The 19,818-nt window shown below is 42.6% G+C and overlaps 1 long non-coding RNA gene across 1 annotated transcript in view; it reads left to right on the top strand.

Moving 5' to 3' along the window:
* The window catches only part of LOC137349343 (uncharacterized), an 85,131-nt gene extending 82,581 nt beyond the window's left edge, over nucleotides 1-2,550 (top strand). The window contains exon 3 of the long non-coding RNA XR_010969348.1: nucleotides 1,375-2,550. This is a non-coding gene — a long non-coding RNA (uncharacterized lncRNA). The remainder of the gene's footprint in view (nucleotides 1-1,374) is intronic.
* Nucleotides 2,551-19,818: the final 17,268 nt, after the last annotated feature.

The raw sequence follows: 19,818 nt of genomic DNA on the forward strand, positions 1-19,818 counted from the left end.
GAAGTTGTGAATAATCTGATCTAGCTTGAGACAGTGGTTGGAGAGGGAGTCTGGTGGCAATGTAACTGAGTTTGTGGCAGAGGCCAAAGGTGAAGACTTCAGTCTTCCGAATGTTTAACTGGAGGAAATTGCAGCTCAACCAAGACTGATGGCACAGAGGCATGGAGAGGTCAAGAGAGGTTGTGGAGAGGCAGAGCTGGGTGTCACCAGGATGTACATGGAAGCTGACTTAATTTCTATGGCTGATGAAAACGTGGAGACATTTCAGTATGAGAAATTGTCATATAAATGCTTTCATTTATTTTCTTATTCTTTTCATGCAGGGAGACAGATTTGGATCGGAAGTTAATTTCCATTTACTGCAAGTTTATTGTCTTACTGCCCATGTTTCAACTCTTTGAAATAGTTTAGCTCTATTTAAGAAATTTGTCTCTGTATATTGTACTTCGGTCTTTGCAGGTGGGACAAGTTTAGGTTCACAGGAGTTGCAGGCGGCAGATGTCTCTTTGTACCTGTAAACTGATTGTAACTGAATGAAACACAAGAAAACAGACAGATTTAGGAGATATAAATTGATAAAGAGACACAAGGAAGGGAAAGGTTAGAGTGAAAAACTGAAGGAGACAGAAGAGTACGCATGGGTTTCTGATTCTTGTGATCAAATCTGGTGCCCATCATCAGCAGCTAATCATAACAATAATCAGACAGTGACATTATGAAAAATGAACTGTATAATATGGGACAAAGGGAGTCTGCTTCATATCCACTTCCCTGTCCTGCAAAGTAAACAGTGCTGATAAGTGGCACAAATTGTACCTCTGACTGCTTCCTGTTGTATATTCTGTTTATACCACAGGCTGAATTGAGTGCAAATAGTTTATATTTATTTGAAAATACTTTTAAAGTGCATCACAGTGGCTACGGCCAAAGACTATTTTTTTAAAATGAAGAAACTTAAGTCTCCCATATAAACACTTTAATAACTTTTATGCAGTTGGAAAAACGTTCCTTTTTGTTCCTTCTCAGAACTAGTACTAAATTACAGATGGCTTGGCTTGACATCCAGTAATAACAAGGGTATTGGAGCTTGGAAATACAGTTGTACCTAGCTGATAATGAATGTTTCTCTGCATGATGACTTACAGGCCTGCAATATTAGTTTGCACATGGCTTGTGGAAAGGAATTAAAGGGAGGACCATTTTCCCCATGTGCTTCACAGTTGTGTGGTAGGTTGAACTTTGCATCTCTGATTCTTTACACATTGAGTTCCTGATCATAAGGAGGAGCTGAGAAGAGGTCAGATTCATATCCTCAGGGAATTAGTGAAAATTAGAGTGAGAACTATCTTTTAACCATGCTTGTGCATCTTCCAGGGACAGCAATTCAGAGCAGAACTGGAGGCTAGCGAGAAGATTACCTCAGTGTGTCGCATAATCCTGGAAGGCATGTGAAAGGAGAAAGAGAGAAAATATAAAGGTCATATTTTACTGACTTGGAAAATTTCATTTAACAACCTGAGACCATTGACTTCAGACTGCACTGTCCCTTTTATCTCCTCTCTTCCTTTCCTGAAGACTGCTGGGCAAGGTTACATGGATTCCATTCACTTACGTCTACCAATATCAACTAATCATCTAAGCTTCCACAGCATGGTGAATTTAAGCTTAGGACATCACAGCTCAGGCTTAAAATTGCACATAAATGCACTTCAATCATGATTGTTGGATAATGGTCCATTATTTGAAACCCTAGCCTATTTTGCAAAACAGTAATTCAATTATACTGTGGCCAATTGTATACCCTTACCACCTCACTCTCTGTGAAGAGCTAATTCAGCACATGCTACAGACTGAACATGAGAACTTCCTGCTGTCCATGACTCAGCTACTCTACAAAAATTGGCTGAACCTTTAGGGCAATAATGCCGATTGATATACCTGTTGAATATATATTTATATTAGACCCTTCAATGCTTCCATCAACTGTGATAAGATTAGAACACATTATCTTCTGAAACACTCGGGGTGAATTGCCTCAGAGATTCTGCTGCTCCTGTACTGTAACTTCACTGGAATTTATGCGTGTAAATAGTGCTTCTGTCCCTCTTCTGGTGATGTTATGCTGGTGGGAGTTGGAGAAGCTACAAGGAAATGCAGCCTTGTGTATTCAAACTGTTTCTCATAGTAGTTTGATGAAATAATTATTAAAGTGTTTCTAGCAGTTGGAATAAGAGGAGCCCATCATGTTTGTAGGACATTTAAAAATATCCTTTTATACCAGCCTAATGCAAATCTGCTCCTTCACAATCCATGCCAGCATTGGTGTCAAGCAGGGGGTTATTTTGTTACATGTATAATTGGAATATTTTCTTTATAATGTGATATAAGAACTCTTCCCTGACAGTGATTTAAGGCATATATATTGTTCTCACTTTGAAAATAAAAAGAACATAACTCATCATCAGTCGCAGACAACAGGTAATTGGAAGTGCAGACAATCAGTTTGCTGCCAACTAATTGCATTTTGATAGTGCAGTCAAACCTGATGCTAGCATTGCTACTGATAAATTCTTCAGTGTTTCTTGGATTTAGAATAAAGGTGTAGGAAAAAGTCACCCTGCAAAGGTCAAGATATTGTTTTCCTGTCATCTCTCACACTCCCAATGAATTCAATTAAGAAAGCTCATTTGTGCTGCATATCTTTTACTGTACATGGTTTGATTCAGTTGTTAATCCTATTAGCAAGCTCATCCTGATGACATTACTTGTTTTGCATTTACATTATAACAAACGGGGCAGTGGTTAGCACCACAGCCTCACAGCTCCAGTGACCCGGGTTCGGTTCTGGGTACTGCCTGTGCGGAGTTTACAAGTTCACCCTGTGACCGTCTGGGTTTTCACCGGGTGCTCTGGTTTCTTCCCACATCCAAAGACTTGCAGGTTGTTAGGTAAATTGGCCATTATAAATTGCCCCTAGTGTAGGTAGGTGGAGGGAAGGTGGGGATGTGGTAGGAATATGGGATTAATGTAGGATTAGTATAAATGGGTGGTTGATGGTAGGCACAGACTGGGTGGGCCGAAGGGCTTGTTTCAGTGCTGTATCTCTAAAAATAAAACAAAATAAAAATCAGCACAGGAGATCACAGTAATGTCCAGGAAAGTAATTCTGTTCCAAAGTAGGCCGTAATGTTCCTTGTGGGACTCAGAAGAACACTCCTGGCTCCATAAAGGAAAGTTTTTGACTTACCAGAAGGGCTCCTTCAGAGGTCTTCAAACAAGCTTCAGATTTACTTCTGCCTCACAAGAAAGCTACAATAGCAGCTAGTAAAGTAATAGGACCATGATGTGCATTAATTTATGAGACCCCACCTCCTTTAGGTTGGCGGCTTAACCACCTGCAAAACTCTGCAGATTAGCATTGCAAATAGTCAGAAATGGCCAGTATTTGAGCAGGCAAGTAATCTGCTCACTTTTACTATTCCCTTGCTTCCACTGTTTCTGTCAAGTAGGTAGGGTTAAAATCGATCAGTGGAAGTTGTCAGCTTGAAAAAATTATTTTTATTCTTCTAAAACAATGCTTGAATCTTTACAAAACAGAGAAAGTAACTGCACTAAAGATGAAAGCCTGCATCCCAGTAACATTTGCTCTCAAATAGAAATGATGGAAAACTATTTTTGGCTGACAGGAGTCAGAAGATGAATGCCACTCAGAACCTATGTATCACATTTTGATTGGCACTATTCAGATGCCTAGACAGTGGTAATGAAGAAAGCTTTCAGCTATTTTTACAGTTTGTATACGCTGGTTAAAGAATTGAGGTAAGACTGCAGAGCTATACAAAGATCTGGAGTATGTTATTAGCAGGCTGCCCATTTTGTACAGTAGGATAAAATAAGCTTTTAAGAAGGGTGTAGCACTTGATGAGGGCAATAGTACAGTCCTATCCTACTGCTGATAGAAACCTACGCATTATGTACATAGAATGCAAGCAGTACTACAAAGAAACATTGTCCTCTCAGAGCTGAGGTGCACCCCCCTGATTGGGAATGCTCTTCAAAATGCATGAGTAGAATTACCATGCAAGTCAATGCACAGGTCATGGGTGGTAGAAAGAAATGTTCTGAACTCATGAAGATTCATGAAATACTCATGATTTGCCTGCTTTTGGTATATGGCCTTATGAGGAATTCCAATAACAATTAATTTTTATTGCTGCTTCACTGACGTAACATGCAGAGCTATTGGGCAAACCTTCAGCTCATTGACATATGCACATACTTGCCCATATTGCTCCAGGACATAATCGGTTGCTTGCACACAAATATGCTTCCAATGTTACACATAAATCTTACAAGTTAGGACAGAAAGCATATTGCCATCACAGCTACTTGAATGTTGCACGTTGGTGAATTCACACAAAGGTGTATGTAGACAGGACCCTGAAGCATAATGTGTCCATGATCTTCTAAATTTTAACGTGTGTTTTAAAAAAACTCTTCTGACAGGGAAGAGCTAAACCTACAGGCAGGAACAAGTATGATTCACAATTATTGTCCATTGACGTTCCATGGGTAAATGGTCTACAGATTCTGGGGATGGAGGCCATAGAGGGAGTGGGAGAGGTTAGCGTCCAAGGTCTCCTCCAAACTCTGTAAAGGACAAGGTTTTTCCCAACCACTCAGAGTACTTCAGAGCATTCAGATGCTTCTGGTACAGGCTAGGTACAACAAGGGCAAAAGGTGAGGAACAAAAAAAACAGGACTCCTTGGATGACGAGAGAGTTAGAAATAATGATGAAACAAAAAAAAGAGGGTGTATGATGCATATCAGGTGAATTCTTCAAGTGAAAACCAGGTCAAATACAATAAGTTGAGAGGGAGGTGAAGAGGAAAGTAAGAATGGCAAAGAGAGGATATGCAAATAGAATGGCAGCCAACATAAAAGGGAACCCAAAAATCTTGGCATGTAAATAGTAAGCAGGTAGTAAGAGGTGGAGTGGACATACTAGCGACAAAGAGGGTGATATATGCTTAGAGGCACAGGGTAAGGCTAGAATACTTAATGAGTACTTTGTATTGCTATTTACTAAGGAAGAGGAATATGACAAAACATAGGTAGAAACGGAGGGAGTAGAGGCAAAGGATAGGGTAAAAATTGAGGGGGAGGAGGTACTGAAAAGGCTGGCTATGCTGACGGTAGATAAGTGACCTGATCTGGATGGCTTGCTTTCCAGGTTGCTAAAGGAAGTGGGGGTGGAGATAATGGAAGGGCTTGCTATAATCTTCCAATCTTACCTAAATAAGGGGGATGTGCCAGAGGATTGGAGAGTGGAAAATATGACACCCTTATTCAAGAAGGGTTTAAGGACAGTCCCAGCAATTATAGGCCAGTTGGTTTAGCATCAGTGGTGATTAAGGTTTTAGAAACAATAATCGGGGAAAAAAAATCAACACGCACTTGGAGAGATTTGAGTTAATTAAGGAGAACCAGCACAGATTTGTAAAGGCAGATCATGCTTTAGCAATCTAATTGAATTTTTGGTGAAGTAACAGAGAAGGTTGATGAAGGGAATGCGGTGGATATTATCTAGATAGATTTTAAGAAAGCGTTTGATAAAGTACAGCATAAAAGTCTAGTTAATCAAATTGAAGTTTCTGGAATAGGAAGGCCAGTGTCCAATTGGATAAACGATTGGCTTAAGGACAGAAAACAGCAAGTTGTAGTAAATGGTTGTTTTTCCGACCGGAGGATGGTACAGTGGTGTTCTCCAAGGGTCAGTGCTCAGACCACTGCTTTTTTGATGTATAGACATTACTTGGATCTTGGATTACAAAATAGAATTTCAAAATTTGCCAATGATACCAAACTTGGAGGAGTGGCAAACAGTAAGGATGATAAGAACCGCCTGCAATAGGACATAGATAGGCCAGCAGAAAGGGCAGACAAGTAGCAGATGGAATTTAATACAGACAAGTGTGAGGTGATGCATTTTGGAAGAAGGGATAGGGTGAAGCAATATAGACTTAATGCTGCAGTTCTAAAGAGCATGCAGGAAAAGAGGGACCTATAAGTGCATGTGCATTGATCTTTGAGGGTGGCAGGACATATTGCAAGAGAGATTGGTAAAGCGTGGGCTTCATAAATAGAGGCATTGAGTACAAAAGCAGGGAAGTTATGCTGAACCTTTATCAGGCTCTGGTTAGGCCACTAACCAGTTCCAGTCATCACACTTTAGGAAAGGTGTCAGGGTCCTTGAGAGGGTGCAGAAAAGATTTACCAGAATGGTTCCAGGGATGGGGGATTTTAGTTACAAGGTTTGGTTGGAAAAGCTGGGGTTGTTCTCCTTGGAGCAAAGGAGATTGAGTGAAGATTTGATAGAGGTGTACAAGATTATGACAGGCTTTGATAAGTAAGACAAGGAAAAATTGTTCCCATTAACCAATGTAACAAGGACTAGGACACAGATTGAAGGTTTTGGACAAGAGATGCAGGGGAAAGTGAGGAAGAACTTTTTTATGGCAGTGGGTGGTAATGACCTGGAACTCGCTGCCCATGAGAGTGGTGGAAGTGGAGACAATCAATGATTTCAAAAGGAAATTGGATGGGGACTTGAAGGAAATAAACTTGCAGGGTTATGGGGATCAAGCAGGGGAGTGGCATTGACTGGATTGCTGTGAGGAGAGCCGGAATGGACTCGATGGGCCAAATAGCCTTCTTCTATGCCGTAAAGGACTCTATGACCAGTGGGGGAACAATAAACCTGCTCCGATCCTCTCTTCAGGAGCAAGAGGCCCTCTAAATTATTAGGATGCAGGATATAAAGGCTCTGGGTGAGGGAGAGGATGCTGGCTGAGTGGTGGGACAACATCTTCTTGCTAGCCATCAAATTCAGTCAGAGAGTCACCTTTACCAATCAGCAGTATGTTTGGTTTAAAAAGCAACAAAAAACAACTCTTCAAAAAACAGTTAATCCCACTTTTAGGAACTGCTGTTATCCAGCAAACAGCACAGAAGCTGCCCAGCACCTCTTTCATATGGGCAAGCAGCACACGCAGAACTGAATGGTGAGAAAACATTAGGAATTCATCATGTGGCATATCTAATTGAATTGCATGAATTTTGGGATTACGATAAGCTGACCCATACTATTAGTGCAGCCAAATAAAAAAGTCAGGCTTCTGCTGAATCCAGAGTGCGCTGCTGCTGAGGCTCGCACCTCCTTCCACTACTCCACAATGCTTGCAAAAAGATGGACTCCAAGTATTTCATAGGGAATGAAGAGGTACAAAGGGTTGAAAGATTAAAGCAAGAGAAATTGGTGAAAAAGAGAAAATCTCGATGAGGAAGGAAAAAAATGGAGAAATCTCCAAACCAAGGTAATCCAACTCATACTAATTTACAGAATATGAGGCACAATTGGGGAACATGAGTCACTGGGGACAATTTTCGAGTGGAAATTGTTGAGTGGGCAGTGTGTGGAGTGCGCACTTCGCCTGCCCAAAGGAATCCACGAGGTGCTCATGCCATTTTCGTGGTCGGGCTGAAATTACATTAATTCATCAAGCTGCCAGCATATCTTCTGAGAGCAAAGTACCAAACATAACAGGCAGGAACAAGTGTGAATCATAGGGGGGCTGTCACACAAAAGAAAGTGAGCAAGAACATACAAGGAGATGGCTTTCTGTAGACACATTGGTAGTAAGAAGATAGTCAAAGTAGAGATAGATCTACTTTAAATATATTGACATCAATTTGGAGTCCTTAATGAACAGACTACATGGAAATACTCTTAAACTGTGGCCTGGCTGCAGAATGGCTTTCTTTGTATTGGATAACAAATTAGCCCATGACATTCCTGCCTAATAATAAGCCAACCTTTGCCTCATTGGCACCTTTACTTTCAGCACCTGTTGCATAATTGGACCCGATATCTTCAGTGAATAGATAAGCTGCAGTCAATATTTCTAATCTATTTCACTTCAGATAGGGGTCAGAAGTTAGAGAATGTAAAGTCCTAATTCATGAATATTTTGAATCATTCCTTGCAGCCCAGGCAGCATCTCAGTTAATAGATCTACAGGACAAATCATAACTGTGCTTTCCCAAGTGCATTAACCTATCAACGCAGTACATTCTTGTCAAGCATCCAGGAAAGGGCTGAGACAGTCCTAGCAGCAGACAGAGGAGCAGCCCTTCGGGGGGGGCACCAGTGTCACCTTTCAGTCCCTCATCCCCTCCAACCCAGGAGCCATCTGTGTGCCAGGACCCTGTAACAGAGGCAACCACTGCCATGGCGCAACCACAGCAGCCTGTGGAGAAGCCCCTCCAAGATGAGGATTAAAGCCAAGGGCATCTCAGCCGATGACAGAGACTAGGGAGCAGGCTGACTCCACTTCATCCTCTACCACAGGTGGAGCACCCTATAGAAGTGTTAGAGAGAGGAAGGCACTATAATGTTGAATTCACTTATTGGGTCACCTGGGTGCTATTGTCTACATCTGTCTGTTATTTATTTTGCATCACAATATAACTTCTTCATGTCATCACTCTGACAGGTGGTACGACCGAGGTGGGAAGAGTGCACTTCTAGTCACACCTCTCCACAGGTCACAACATCTATTTAAATTTTCACACTTCCTGATATGGTCAATCATAGACTCAATTTTTCCCAGAATGAAACAGGCCAACCAGATTACTTTAATAATCAACAACATCATCAGTATAATGAAGTAAAACATACACACATAAATTGAAATATTAAAGCCCCTTATTTATCTCAACCCCTCACACACACACACACACACACACACACACACACACACACACACACACACACACACACACACTTGTTAACTGGGAAAAATAAAAGGGATTTTTGTTTATAGCTGTTACAAAGAAAACAGAAGGAAAAAATAAGACATTTAGGCTGAAAAGAAAGTATGGAAAGATGTCCTTTGTTTTGGTTTGGTGTCCCAAATGTGTATAGACAGCTGTCAGTGGGTTCTTCCCAGAACAGTTCTTTCCAGGCGATGTTGAAGATCAGTTTGGGTTGGCTTTCCAAGAAATGCAGCTACAGAGGCTTCAGTTCCCACACATTCGCTATTCAAGGCTTCATCAAACATGCAAGGTTTCTTCAAATACAGAAGGAAATAGGAATCTGACTTATTGGAAATACAGGCTTTCTTTTCAAGAGAGAAAAAGCTCAGCTGTGTCTTCTTTGGCAGGCAAAATCCAACTGTCTTTTGTCACAAATCAAAGTAAAACTAAAAACATTCCAGAAGTCAAGCCTCCTGACCTCTATAAATCTTGAGCTGTCACTTCTTTGTAAACATCTCCTCAAGTCAAAAACAACCCCTGCTGGGTGATTATCCACAGATAGGTGCCTTCCCATAAGACTTGTTTACTAGCCAATTCCATGAACCTTCTGGTGACTTCTCCTAAAAATAAAACACAAAGTTCAGCATCTCTTCAAGATTCCAGATGAATCAGTGTCCATAATTCAAGTATAAGTACTTAAACATATTTTACAAAAGCAATAGAAGCAATCTTGTAACACAGGTGTGTAGTTAAAGTCTCATCTTAGATTGGGGACATAGCATTGTGACACAGATGGTGGGGACATGGGGCTCTGAGAATGTTGGTGGAAGAACTGATCTGCATGTTCATGGCTGCTAATGGGACCTCGCAGTTAATGGTCATAGCACTGAAAGAGCTGTCTGTGCTGGAAGGTGAGTTTAGTCATCATCAGCCGTAAGGGTCCAGGGGGGCGATCAGGTGAAGAGCTCCTGAATCAGTGCGGCCCGTGCTTCCATGCTAGCCTGCAGTTCATCCTGAGATCTGGGACTGCGTTGACAGGCATCCTCCGCTGCCTGCATACCTCTTAAGTGAGCTTTTCCTCCTCTTCTTCCTCCTCCCAGTTCTCCTCCAAGGTGGAGTGGCATTCTAGCTCCTCCTCTGCATCCATCTCCAGGCCTCTTTACAGTGTCATGCTCTGCAGGGTACAGTAGACGACCATGATTGGGAGACTCTGGCTAGCTCATACTAGAGGATACCACCTGACAGGTCAAGACAATGCAAGTGCATCTTCAAGCAGCCAATGGTCTGTTCAATGCGGCTCCATGTTAGGAGATGGCTCTGGTTGCAGCGCCTTTCCCCATCCGTGTCTAGGTTTTGAACGGTCGTCAGGAGCCACCTCCTTAGGGGATAGCCCCTATCTCCCAGCAGGCACCCACGGAGTCTGGATGTGGGCCTGAAGAGGTGCAGCATCTGGGACTCTCGCAAGATGCCAGCTGCCTGGGAACTGGGCACAGACCTGCAAGATTCACTTCCTGTGGTCATTGACCAGCTGGTCATTCAATAAGTGGTGGCTCTTTATGTTGAGGAATCTAACTGGCTGGTCTGTTGGTGCCTTGATGGCTACAGGGGTGCAATTGAGAACTCCCTGGACCTGAGGGAATCCATCAATGGTGGCAAAGCCCAAAGTCCTCTGTGCCTGCGCAGGCCCATTTGTGTCAAAGTGGATGTGGCTCCCCATTCTCCGGAATATGGCATCTATGACCTGCCTGATAGCATGATGAGCTGCCGTTAGCGAGATGCCACCTAGATTCACAGCTGATCCCTGGAATGGCCCGGTTGCATAGAAATTCAGGGCGACGGTAAACCTGACGGCTGTCATGGGGTATACAAAGCTTCAGGTCATTGTAGATCACAGCACAAAGGTCTAAGACCATCTGCCTGGATAGGTGCAGACTCCTTTGGCACTGGTACTCTGTCATTTTCAGGTGGCTGACTCTTGGGCAGTAGACCCTATGTCTTGGGTAGTGCCTTCTTCCCCTTGCAGCCCCCCACTGTGCTTCTCTGGTCCCCTGCCGTCAAGGAGTTTGCATCTGCTGAAGCTCATCCAGGCGGCTCTGTCTAATGTCAGAGTAGCCTGTTCCCATCTGAACTCCCTCAATTGGGCTTTGTGTGTTCACCAGGCCTTCCCATGTCAACCCCAGCTGCCCAAGTGACGCCAGCAGCCTCACGTCCCTCTCCAGATTCCTGCCGCTCACCACTGAGAAAAGTAAGTCTTACAGCTCCAGCATTGGCCACTCTGTGGCATTTTTGGAGCAGCTGAGCTTTATTTTGGGCCTCTGCATTATGTTAATCATCCCTTCCCATAGCCCCCATGGCCCCCCGCATAGTTCACGCCTTCTAAATCCTGGCGTGTTCCAGACATGATGTTTTCCCTCTGCCCTTCCATTGAAAATTCGAGATTGCTGCTGACCAGTCTGTTAATGAGTTCCTCATGGAGCTCAAGAGGCAATTAATTGGAGGCACGTGGGGTTGCAGTTCCCTCCCTCCTGGCATCCCTTTAAAAATGGTGTTGCGTTCCGGAGGACGCGGGATCCAGTGCCGACCTCCGAGAACATGATCTTCAAATCACTTCTGCACCCCTTTCCGCCCCCAGCGAGCTTTAAAAATCCGGCCCCAAGTATTTTGCCTTCAAACGTTTTCTGAACCACAGAATCTGATAGTGTTCTTCAAATTTATTGTCAAGAATAAGTGGCTTGAGCCAGTTCTGAGCTCAGGCATTTGGGTGCAGCATTAGTCCTTGTTATCATTTTGCCAGTGTTTGTGCCAGGACTTCAAACTGATTCCTGAGAGTAGGACAAAGTGACACTGGTTCAAATTCACACAGGCAAATTTTAAATGGTATTGGGAAGTTCTTCACAAACAAGTGGTCAATAAACAGACTGAGGGTGCAATCAAGGAACTGAAGGCAAAAACTGGAATCAATTAAGAAGCGCTAGATGCCCTGACGCAAGGTCCAATGTTTCTTTCTGAACAGATGAACTGGGATGCATCAGATTCCCTTTCTCATCTGTGTCTGTCTTGTGATTGCGAGAGTATTTTTTGGTCAAATTGTAAGATAGAAGGTACTTAGATACAATAATGTAAAGAGAGGTTAGATTCATAGTCATGCTAGGATCTTTCTTCTCCCAACATCCACACTTCCAGTAGAAGCCATAGTTAGTGATCAGTAACAATGCATATGCAGTAAGAGAGCCATAAATGGAGTTGCAGTGAGTGATGATTGAGCTGTCCAAAGCTTTGGAATGTAAATCTGCTGACTTAACAACAGAACATACACTGCATAATACGGTGGCAGGGTGGGAAGATGTATTTGAAGTGGTAAGAGGCTTGGGTGGAGTATAAACACAGATATAGACCAGTTGCACTGAATAGGCTGTTTCTGTGCTGTCAATTCAATGCAGCTCTATGTGGACAAGGAGGCAGCCACCGGATTATGGGGCAATTTTCAGTTTATGGTCATCTGTTTTGCACTTGAAAAATGGGTACTAGTCCTCTGAATTTTGTGTAGGGATTTCACTAGCCTGATGTCAACTGGAAGTGCCCCCAGCACCACCTAATACCGCATCAACTGCAGCCCAGCACCAAGTCTTTATTGCCTGTGACTCTGAAGATGACTGTAACTTGGGGAGAGGAATGGAAAGGAGGTGGGGATTGGGGTGGGGGGAACAGGGCCTGTGTGTGTCGAGAAGTCTTGTGATTGCTGGGGCTGCAGGCAGGAACAATAAGAGGTCTGAATAGGACATCTACTTTAGCAGCTCTGGTCAAATCAATAATTTTGTTCACACAGCTGCAAGGTCCTTGGTGCCATGCTATAATCTTCTCTTGCTTTGCCACCTCTGCTCACTGTTGGTGGGTTATTTGCTTTGGGACCCTTCTCAGAAACAAAACCTCTTTCTCCTGCTGACCTCCTCCACGACAATCTCTATGGTGCTGTCTAAAAACCCCAGGGCTCTTGCAGTACTTCACTACTTATTCTTGCTGTATTCTTCATATACTGAAACATGCAGCATAGGCAAAGCGCACCTCCCCTTTAATAGATGCAGGCTGCCTTTAAATGGCATCACATCCACCCAAATTCCCTACCCAAATAACCAGTCCGAGTAGCTCAGCCAGCTCACCTATCATATGGAAATGGTGTATGAGCCCAAAAGTAGTTCATGCCTTTTCGGTCACATCATTGGTTGGGCGCTACGGATGTCCCATCCACTTTGTGCCCATTTTGGGCACAAAATTGTCTGCCTGCCCTGCCCCCAGCAAGTTAATTCTATCTGACCTAAAAGATGATGAGTGACATAGTCCTTTTTAGAACTTTCCAGTTTGCTTGTTCCCAATTACACTTAAATCGGTGGATTCTCTAATCTCCTGCATTTAGGAAAGCGGTGGTGATGAGCTGAGCAACTGCCCAGTATGTGGGACATTTGGATTAGACAACTTAATTACAGAAACTTCCATCAATCGACTCACTCCATCAATGAACAAGGTAAAGGCAATTCTTTCAGATTGGACCCACACGACAATATTAAAATTATGGATATAATTATTCCCACTGCTCTTCCAAGGGCAGAACTTACGATGGTTGTCAAATGTAAAACAAAATATGTGTGCATTCTAGGTTTTTCATTAGTCAGGATGTTACATAATATACAGTGTGCTTAAAAGATGCCTGAAAAAACAAATTAAAGGCATTTCAATGATGTTTTGGTTAAACAAAAAAATAGCAAAGGGCTGTAAAAGCTTCACAAAGGCAGTTGCATTTTCTTTCAATGACAGCAGCTGTGGGAAGTTTCCTATTTGTTTGAGAATGTAGACCCTTGACTCTCAACCAACACTTTCAGATCTGTGAGCACAAGACAGAGAGAGAGAGAGAGAGAGAGCGAAAGAGCAAGAGACTCTTGAGAGAGATGTCACTTTCAAAATGCTTGAACATTCCTTTGCTTCTGAGAACAAATCCGTATGAAAGGGTAAGCATTCACCGCAATTACTCTGAATGTGTTTTTTCATTTTCTTCTCTTGTCTGCTGAAGATACGACTCATGCAGGAGGGCAGTTGCACAGTGACTTTCCAATACCTTAACCCAAGTGTCCAACCTTAATAAGCTTAGGTAGTGATTGTCAATTGGCTATTTAACCATGGGGGCACACAGCAGATCGTAATTCTATCCTCACATGATATCCACACACAGGCATATTCCAACAGTGTGTAATGAATAATGATCATAATTTTTCTTTTCTTCCTTTCTTAGCCCAGAGCCTTTGGTCAGTCCACCTGAGATTAGCTCACTCAGCACAGACCAAGGATCGAAAACATTCTCAATATTTTTAGAGGAGTGGGACGTTTAAAAACAGAATGTGTAACAGATCTGCTTTCTGATCATTCTAACATAAAGCATGTGGAACCCATAAAAAAAGATACAATACTGCCTCTTTAACAGAACTGACAATATTTATTTTAAACAACATAGCCTGTTATTATGTGTGTTCCTTTAAAGACCGAGGGTTAGGGAAAAAAGCTCACGAACACAAATTGCCAGATGTGGTCCTATGAGGACATTTTGTTTATGTATTTCAGCAGTGAAATGCTCAGGTGATTTCAAATAACATTTTGTGAGCCAAAATAATCTGAGAAAATTAACAAAAACATATGGAACATAACTAAAACATAGACCATATTTTAGTACTCTGCAGCCTATTTTCTTTCAGCTGCTAAAGTAGTCAGTTTTGGAGGCTCCTCCAATGGTTCAGCTGGTTAAAACAATGAATAGTTGGACCATACAGATCAATAATATCCTGCATTATTTGGCTCATTGGTACTACTCTCATTTGGGTCCATTCATAACTATCCAATCATAGCCAGAGTATCTCCATTAATAACTTCTCTGCCCTCCTCCACATTGTTGTGACAGGTGAGAAAGGTGTCTAGGGGTCTTTCTCAGCCTTCACCTGGTTTTATCGTAACAGGGTTTAATTTTAAACACACTGTGTTTTGAGCTCCCCCTTGGTGAATCCTTGTTTATCACTTTCCAATTATAAGGCAAAGAAATGAGCACAAACAGGCCTTCTTAGGTTTAAAGAAGAAAAGTGAAATTTATTAAAACTTAAATTTATACTCTAATTTGGTTAATGTCTACGGATACACGCTGCGCCCCACGCTAGCATGCATACGCGATACGCACATGCAAATAGAGACAGAAAAGAGCAGAAGAAAAAATAAAGTAGAGAGGTTTGAGGCAATATCAGAAGAGTTTCTTGTTATGATGCTTCGAGCTCACTATAGTCGTTTTGTAGGTAGTTCTTGCTTGTAGGTAATTCTTGCTTTTCTGTGGGGCCCAGTATTCTTCTTAAACCTTGTTCACTGCAGGAGACTTTTCTCTCTTGCGGTTCCTGTATCTTCAATGGATTTCAAAGCTGGTGAGAAAGAGATGGGCAGACAGGAGAGAAGTCTTTTCCAGTCCAGAAGCAAACAACTTTCTGAGTTCAAATTTTCTGAGGCAAGTTGAAATTCAAAAAACTCCAACAGCCAGTTGGTCATGTGACTAAACTGGCCTGATCACTTCTGTTTACGTATTCAGCCATTTTAGCAGTTAACCTGGAATGGTAGCCTCTCCACCTTCAATGTCAGGTAATCAAAAGTCCATTGTGGATTAAATTGGAGCAGGAAGTGGCCCCTTTGTCCTTTCCAAGTACTGTCTGTTACTATGTAAATGTCTTTCCAGTCAAGGGTCTGGTATTTTTTTTGAAAACAAGTTCTTTCTTTACTCCAGTAACAGTTTAAAAATCAATGTTCATGAGGCAAAATTAACGCCTCTCATTCTTGGCAGGTGGGGGAATATCTTCAGCCTGAGAGTCCCCTAAACCTCAATTTTTGGCCCCATCTACTTCCTTATCTACATGCTGCCACTTGGCAATATTATTCCTAGACATAGTATCAGCTTTCATACGTATGCTGAAGGCACCTAACTCTACCTCTCCACCACCTCTCACAACTTTTTGGCTGACTCTGTGCTATCAGACTACTTCTCCGCCATCCAGTTTTGGATGAGGCATAAGATCTTTAAGCTAAGGACAGGGAAGACTGAAGACATCATCTTTTCCCTTACCACAAACTTTGTATTCCAGCCACTGAATCTTCTCCCTCTCTTGTCCCTGCCCATTGCCTCAGGCTGAATTGAACTGTTTGCAACTTTGGCATCCTTTTCAACGCCGGTCTGTGCTTCCGATCCATATCCTCTCAATCATAAAGACCACCTATTTCCACCCACATAACATCCGTTGACTCCACCCTCACCTCAGTGCATTTACTACTAAAACCACATCCATACATTTGTCACCTCCAGATGACTATTCCAATGCTTTCCCAGCCAATCTCCCATCTTCTATGCTTTGTAAGCTCTAGCTGATCTGAAAACCTGCAGCTTTATCCTATCCCTCACCAAATTCTGCTTGCCCGTCACCCTTGTCTAGCGCTGCAATGCACAAGCCTCCTCCCCCGACCTCACGAGCTCTTCATTCTTCTGACTCTGGCTTCTTGTGCTTCCCCTCGCCCAATTGCCCGACGATTTGTGGTCGTACCTTCAGCCATCCATACTTCACATGCTGCAATACCTTGTAACTTGTAACTTGACAACTTCTCCTACTGTTAGTAGGAGCCTCGTTAAAACCTACCTCTTTGAACAAGTTGCTGGTTACCTCTGCTAATGTCTGGTTTCTTTTACTCAACATCTGCTCTTTTTCTTTATACCTCTGTGAAGCACCTTGGGACAGTTTGTCTGCAGTGTCAATGTTGCTATATAAATGCATTTTTATTGTTGGCCCAATATGGGTTCAACCATGAAGAAAGTTGAGGTAATGGAAGGCTGCCAGCATCCTTGGAGCCCTATCCCAGCATGAGTTACTGCCTTCCAGGGAAGAAGGAAGAAATCTGAGGAACAAAATATATGGATTTTAACAACAATCACAATTCTCTACTAAACACTTGCTAATATTCTGCCTCTTTCCAACAATATGCTGCTTGACAGAAGATTTTCTGTTCAATGTGCCAATCAAAATATTCATTAACAATAGCTCACAGTTTTACAGTGAGTTTTAAAAAAGTTACAGAACAGAGGTCGAGTGATGTATAGCGTTATGGTCCTAGAATAAAAGTTTCTTAACATAAAATATAATACTTCCCTAGTTAACACTATGTGCAGACAGTTCCTTTTGCCTATGTTGCAGGAAGCAGTGAACTGTGTTCCTGGAGCCCATAATAAATTGTGCATTGTAAAGTGTACACCCTGTTCAGTCATAAAATGTATCAACAGTAGTGGGCTCTGTATAATATTTATATACTGGAACATTAACAAATGCCTGTTCCCCTGACTTGTTTTCCTTCCATAGTTCTATACATAAATGAGAATGTCTCATGTCCCTTTTACTTTTCTCTGCTTTAAAACAATTATACATATGTTATTTTAGTTAAGATTGAATATAAAACAATATGTAAGGGGAAAGCACCTCGTCTCAAACAAACTTATGCGACATGTGAGTATAAATCTTTCAAAGGGAACTTTATCAATTCTTGAGCGAAGAGGACGCTTGCAGCTGTAGGAGGTAAGTGGTTAATTAGTTAAAATAATCTATGAAGTGTTCAAAATTATAAAGGAAATGTGGAAAAACCATTGGCCGTTGAATTAATAATTCGAGGGCAGATCATCAGGAAAGGACTGAAGGGAGATGTTGAAGAGATTTTTTTGTTTAAATACAAAAGCTTGTTTGGATTTTGCCTGCCAGATTCCATAATTAAAAGCGAAAATAAAGTATCAAAAGGTAAGATGAAAGGTCAAAGGAAATGGGACAAAGTGGATAGCTGTTTGAGAGAGCTGGCTCAGGTGTAATTGGTTGAATGGACCTCTTCTGTTGTAAAACGCGATGATTCTAAGCTTGGACAACTGTAATCTCCTGGTGCTTACTCAATTGTCATAGACTTTATAAAGTGGGAATTTTGCAGAACCTTCCTGAACTGGACACAAGGGGTAGGATTTTACCGTGACCCAGATGTCGGGACGGAATGGGAGTCCAGAGTCCACACGTACTGGCAGCAGAACTGGCTCAGCAATTTTACCAGAAGCCGCCTCCTAATTGGCCTCTGGGCTTGCCGTCCAATTAAGGATGTAGGTGGGACGAAGTTGATGCTGGCGCAATCAGAGGGCTGGCAGCTGTAGAGCCTTGGCAGTGCCACAATTAGGGCTTCAGAGTTAAGTAAAAAGTGAAATTCGGAGAGGACCAAGCAAACAGGCCACTCCGAATGGCCCACTGTGGCCATGGGGGTGGACTTCCCTGACCCACGGCCCCCTCTTTAAAGCATGGCTCCTCCAGCTCCAATGGCCTCCCCGGACAGCCGCTGGGGGGTTGCCTCCATGAAGCTGGCGGCCTCCCCACATGGCGAAGGGCTGCTCCGCCACTGGAAAAATGCCGGATGGCCCAAAGAATCCACCCTAATAGGACCCTTCAGTATTTAAATTCGCTGCCTGCCTCTCTGCAGGCAGCCACTCTGCATCCGATCCTGCCACTGGGAAACCACCCTGCAGTGAGACTCCGTCAGGGAGCCAACCCAATAGGGCTCTTTGCTATTTTCCCAGCACCTCAACCTCCCAACCTGCCATCCGGAGTTGGGAAAATCCTGCCCAAGGTTTTTCTCTGTCTTTTTGCTCATGCCAGGAGACAGCATGACCAGGTTTGGTGGCTCTATGGAGGAGGTCACACTGTCTACTTGATGGGGTGAGCAAAATGGGCCAAATAGACATTTCTCACCATTTAGAAAAAATATTTGTAACACGAACAGTGAGTTCTCTCCCTATCTATGACAACAACACTGAGGCCAAACATCCAATCCACAAGGAGGAGTTGAATGGGATAGTCCTGGAGTCTGGCCATAAAATTGGGATTTACAAGTACTGGGTAAAATATAAACCAAACACTTTTGCCTTGCTCATCATCTCTCTTCTCATTTAATCACTGCTGTCTCCTACCATATCGCAGACCTTTCCCTTTGTTCTTTTCTCTCCCTCCACATCCACGCCCTTTTGCCTTTGCTGGATCCTTGTTTAATAACTGTTAATCTCTAACATCCTCCAGTTCATCCTATCCTATCTCTGTAACCTCCTCCAGCCCTACAACCCTCCCAGATCTCTGCCTATCACCAATTTCCTTTGCTCCACCACTGAAGGCTGTGCTTTCTGCTGCCTAGACCTTAAACTCTGGAAATCCCTCTCTAAACGTCTCCCCAACCTCTTGCTCCTCCTTTAACAAGTTCCCTAAAACCTATCACTTTGTCCTAGCTTTTGGTCACATATCCCATATCTCCTTAATGTGGCTTGGAATCAAAATTTGTTTGATAATTGCTCCTGTGAAGGTCCATGTCTACCACATCTACTAATATAAATGCAAGGTGTTGTTGTTCTGGTGAAAGGTCATCGACCTGAAGAAGTACCTTTGTTTCCCTTTCCACAGCTACTACCTAACCAGCTGAATAATTTCGAGCATTTTCTGTTTTTATTTCAGATTTCCAGCATCTGCAGCATTTTGCTTTTGTTTGCATTATTGTAGACAGGGGTGAGTTGCATCTTTGTAGACTTAAATCATAAGACTGGGTCGATGTCAGCCAAAACAATAACAAAGTGCGGGTTTGCACAATTTCAAATTTATCATGTCTTTCACCGCCTTGTAAAGAGGGCTTATGTATTTAATCTTTATCATTTCCTATCTAAATCAGGAAACCACCTTAAAGTGCTGCTGGGTAATGCTGCCAGCTCATCTCACTAAATACAAGGGAGGAGCTGACCTTAGACCTAAAATTACTACTCTTAGAACATGGGTTTTGTTAATTACTCCATGACCATGGAGACATTAGCTTAACACCAGCCTCTACTGATTGTAAACAAATAAAATAAACATATTTGAGTCAATTTTCCTGTCCGGTGTACA

The sequence above is a fragment of the Heterodontus francisci genome, chromosome 2 (assembly GCF_036365525.1).
Source record: "Heterodontus francisci isolate sHetFra1 chromosome 2, sHetFra1.hap1, whole genome shotgun sequence".
In the NCBI taxonomy this organism is placed as follows: domain Eukaryota; kingdom Metazoa; phylum Chordata; class Chondrichthyes; order Heterodontiformes; family Heterodontidae; genus Heterodontus; species Heterodontus francisci.